General features: G+C 48.8%; 1 pseudogene across 1 annotated transcript; it reads left to right on the top strand.

The window, feature by feature from the left end:
- Positions 1-355: 355 nt before the first annotated feature.
- On the top strand, positions 356-1,339 carry LOC148112745 (calmodulin-alpha pseudogene; annotated as a pseudogene). The gene has a single exon (XR_015728830.1). The product of XR_015728830.1 is annotated as a calmodulin-alpha pseudogene (transcript).
- Positions 1,340-4,873: the final 3,534 nt, after the last annotated feature.

The following is a 4,873-nucleotide window of genomic DNA, read 5'->3' on the forward strand; positions in this document are numbered from 1 at the left end:
TGAACAAGCTTCATTCTTCAGTGACCGTGACTTGTGAGTGAACAGATTGGGCCATGACTGCAGAGAGGCAGCTGGAGGTCATCCGTCCCATGATCAGTTACCATTGTTCTCCTCAACCTGATGTTCTCCAGAGAGGTTGGAAGCTTCTCACTGAAAACCAGAAGCAACCCCTAGTCCCATAAAGACGTGGGATGAAATCCAGAAATTGTTAACCTCTTTCGGGCCTGGCCCAAACCAGATTAGCAGGTTCCTAATGTAATGGGTGTGGATCCTTCAGTAGAAGATTTCCACAGTTGACTTTGCTCCAATGGAATCAAGGCCAGGGTGTTGTCTTCTTGTAGCAAGATGCCAGAACATCTCTGGAAACCAGCCAGTAGAAACAACTCTACTTTTGGGCCAAGTGAAGGGAAGCATTTCTTCACCGCCGACACGAGCAACCAGCCGCAGAAGACGATCGGTGAGTTGGTGGGACAGAAGAAGACACCATGTCCTCTCTGACGGAACAAGAAATCGCTGAGTACAAGGAGGCCTTCATGCTCTTCGACCGGAATGGAGATGGGACCATCACCACCAGGGAACTTGGGACGGTCTTGAGGTCCTTGGGACAAAACCCCACCGAAGCTGAACTGCGGGAGATTGTCCACAAACTGGAAACTCACAAAAACGGGACCATTGACTTCCCGGATTTCTTGAACCTGATGGAAAAGGAAATCAAGAACAGAGATTGTGATGAGATCCGGAAAGCCTTCCAGGTCTTTGACAAAGATGGAAACGGTTACATCAGCGCCGCGGAGCTGAGGCACATCATGACCAACCTCGGCGAGAAGTTGTCCCGCGAGGAAGTCGAGGAGATGTTGAAGGTGGCGGACCTGGATGGAGACGGGCAGATGAATTACGAGGAATTCCTGAGGATGATGACCAGCAAGTGAAGAGGTCTACCATACCAAGCCGTGGAGATCTCGGCCTCCTATGACTTTTTGGCCACGTACCTCCTCCATAACGTGGCCTGGTCAGGAGGACAGCTAAGGCAATCGATTTTGGTGGGACGTGATCAATGGTGGAAACCTCCATCAGACTTGGGGCTGTCAACTGAACTTCAGCTGTGGTGATTTGTGGATTTTTTCTGGGATTCCCAGAAGTGTGGGGCTTCTTTTGGGATCAAAATATATTCTTTAATTTTAATGTCTCAAAAAGATATCAAGAGACCAGGATTGTAGTCTTCCAGAGAAGCTACTTCGGAAATACAGGGAGTTTTCTGCAGAAAATTGTCCCCAGTTGCTCCGGCACAAGTAATTTAACTCTAGCAAGTCAAATAAATTTCTAATTGCTTTTATCCTAACGAATTCTCAGTCCTCTCTTATTATCGTGTTGCTCTGGGACAGGATTATTATTTTTTAACAGATGGGTTGTGGTGCTGCCTTGATTCACATGTGATATATAAACCCTGGAATTTTGTGGGGGAAGGAGGGAAATCTCATTTTCTTGAATAACTATATTCCAGTTGTCTGCAGAAGATGAACTGGAGAGGTTGATTTTGGTCAAGGGCTACCTGTGCAACACAGAGTCCTTTCGATCAAATGTTAATGTAGGTGATTTTTTTTTTATTTGAAGGCAAATTACTTTGATTTTTATCTTGGACAGCTTTTATTTACTTTTGCAAGCTTTTTAGCTACAATTCCACATACACCCACAAACACACTCGCAGAGAGAGAAGGAAGGAAGGAAGAGAGGGAGGGAGGGAGGGAGGGAGGAAGGAAGGAAAGAAGGAAGGAAGGAAGGAAGGAAGGAGTTAGGGAGGGATGGATGGATGGATGGAAGGAGGGAGGGAGGAAAGAAACAAGGAAGGAAGGAATGAAAGGAAGGAGGGAGGGAGGGACGAAGGAAGGGACAGAGGGAGGAAGGGAGGGAGGAAGGAAAGAAGGAAGGAAGAAAAGAAGAAGGAAGGAAGAAAGAAAGGGAGGAAGGAAGGAGGAAGGAAGGAAGGAAGGAGTTAGGGAGGGAAGGATGGATGGATGGAAGGAGGGAGGGAGGAAAGAAACAAGGAAGGAAGGAAGGAAAGGAGGGAGGGAGGGAGGGATGAAGGAAGGAACAGAGGAAAGGGAGGGAGGGAGGAAGATAAGAAAGAAGGAAAAAAGGAGGAAGGAAGAAAGGGAGGAAGGAAGGAAAGAAGGAAGGAAGGAGTTAGGGAGGGAAGGATGGATGGAAGGAGGGAGGGAGGGAGGAAGGAAACAAGAAAGGAAGGGAGGAAGGAAAGAAGGAAGGAAGGAGTTAGGGAGGGAAGGATGGATGGATGGAAGGAGGGAGGGAGAGGGATGAAGGAAGGAACAGAGGAAAGGGAGGGAGGGAGGAAGGAAAGAAGGAAGGAAGAAAAGAAGAAGGAAGGAAGGAAAGGGAGTTAGGGAGGGAAGGATGGATGGATGGAAGGAGGGAGGGAGGGAGGAAAGAAACAAGGAAGGAAGGAAAGGGAGTTAGGGAGGGAAGGATGGATGGATGGAAGGAGGGAGGGAGGGAGGAAAGAAACAAGGAAGGAAGGAAGGAAAGGAAGGAGGGACGGAGGGACAAAGGAAGGGACAGAGGAAGGAAGGGAGGGATAGAGGGAGGAAGATAGGAAAGAAGGAAAGAAGGAGGAAGGAAGAAAGGGAGTTAGGGAGGGAAGGATGGATGGATGGAAGGAGGGAGGGAGGGAGGAAGGAAAGAAGGAAGGAAGAAAAGAAGAAGGAAGGAAGGAAAGGGAGTTAGGGAGGGAAGGATGGATGGATGGAAGGAGGGAGGGAGGGAGGAAAGAAACAAGGAAGGAAGGAAAGGGAGTTAGGGAGGGAAGGATGGATGGATGGAAGGAGGGAGGGAGGGAGGAAAGAAACAAGGAAGGAAGGAAAGGAAGGAGGGACGGAGGGACGAAGGAAGGGACAGAGGAAGGAAGGGAGGGATGGAGGGAGGAAGATAGGAAAGAAGGAAAGAAGGAGGAAGGAAGAAAGGGAGGAAGGAAGGAAGGAAAGAAGGAAGGAAGGAAGGAGTTAGGGAGGGAAGGATGGATAGATGGAAGGAGGGAGGGAGGAAAGAAACAAGAAAGGAAGGGAGGAAGGAAAGAAGGAAGGAAGGAAGGAATCATTAACTGACAGGTGAACCTACTAACTGCAGGGCTCCAGGATTTTGCCATGAGGAAAATGTCAGAGTGATTAAACAAATGGTTGCAAGCCCCTCGACAAAGTTTCCCAATTCCTTGCTGGGGGGGAGGGGGGGTAGAGAACCAGCCCTTCCTCGCCCTTCCATCGCTTTGAGGTCTCCAGCAAAGCCTTTGAAGCTGCCCCCCCCACCCCCCCAGGAATTTCTCTGCTTTTGCGGAATAGAACAAAACGCAGTTGCCTCTTGTTTCCTATCTTGCCCGGCTCAACCGGGCTCCCCACCCCCCCACCCCCCTCCCGCCACGGAGACATCTTGCCCCAGGACTGGAAAAATTGCACCACAAAATAGAAAACAGGTTTATTTATACACACACACACACAGAGAGAGAGAGAATGGAATACGGAAAACAGATGAAGAAGAAGGGATGAGGAGGGGAGGGGTCCTTGTGGGAAGCCATCTTTAAGGGAGAGAGACAGAGGTGGTATTCTACCGGTTTGGACCGGTTCGGGCAAATCGGTAATGGCGGCCTGTGGGTGCCCACCTGCCTACAGCCTGGGCACAATCCTGTCCTGTATCACTGTGTGTTTGACATCACACCAGTGGTGTGGGTTGCTCCCGGTTCGCACCGGTTCGCAAGAACCGGTAGTAAAAATTTGTAGTAGTTTGGAGAACCGGTAATAACATTGGCTGGCCACGCCCTCGAACCGGTCCCCGGCCCGGTCACCGCTCGCTTACCCCGCCCACCTCATCGGAGGCTTTTTTTTTTTTTTTACTTTTAAAAGCATTTTTTCTACAACCTCTTCGGCTGAAAAAATGCTTTTAAAAGTAAAAAAAAAAAAAAGCCTCTGATGATCGCGCGGCTCAGCTGGGATCGTCAGAGGCTTTTAAAAGCATTTTTTCTACAACGTCTTCAGCTGAAGAGGAGGGGACCGTCTTAAAGCAAAGTCAATGGAGAAGCCAGATTTTATGCTACTTAGCGACGGAGGCCAGGAATGTCATAAAACGGGGCAAAACTCACTGAACAACGGTCTCCGTTATCAACAAGAACGTTGGGCTCAATTGAAGTTCGAAGTGAGTTAAGAAATATAAGTAAGTTCCTGTGAGAATTAAACACAATAAAATATAGTTATCCCCGGAGCCATTAAAATCTCCACAAAATGAGTGGCTACTGCTAGGTGATACTCGGTCTCCGTTGCTCAACCTTGAAATCATTTTCTCATGACTTCCTTGAGACATACTTGTTCTGTCCCCGTTCCACTCATGCACCCCCACAGACGGCCCGGAGTTAATAAGCGACATGACAAAACTCTTTGATGATAAAGCTGGCAGCAACCCAGTGGTGAGCTGCCAATTCAGACTTTACTCACACAAAACAAAGATTAGACTGCAAGCATTCCGATAAAACAGGCAGAGTTTTCAATAATACAAGGATTAATCCAAATGCAGTCCAATAAAGCAGGCAAAGTCCAGTAACACAGAGATCATGGATTATTTCTACTTTTTGCTCGTCACAAACTGAACCGGCCACCACACCCACATTTGTGGGGTGTGGTCCAGTGACTCAGCTAATCTCTGGCACGCCTTCCCCTCTGCTGTGCACGCTTCTCCTTGCGCCGCTGTCGAGGATCCAGCCAGCTCTTATCTCCTTCGTCGTTGTCTACCTGTGGCTGCGGGGACGTGCTTGGCTCTGAACCTATCTTTTGGCATTCGGTGTCCTCCGGAGGCATTGCCAGAGAGGAGGGTGCTGGAG

This window comes from Pantherophis guttatus, chromosome 7, assembly GCF_059756535.1.
Source record: "Pantherophis guttatus breed Tessera chromosome 7, ASM5975653v1, whole genome shotgun sequence".
In the NCBI taxonomy this organism is placed as follows: Eukaryota; Metazoa; Chordata; class Lepidosauria; order Squamata; family Colubridae; genus Pantherophis; species Pantherophis guttatus.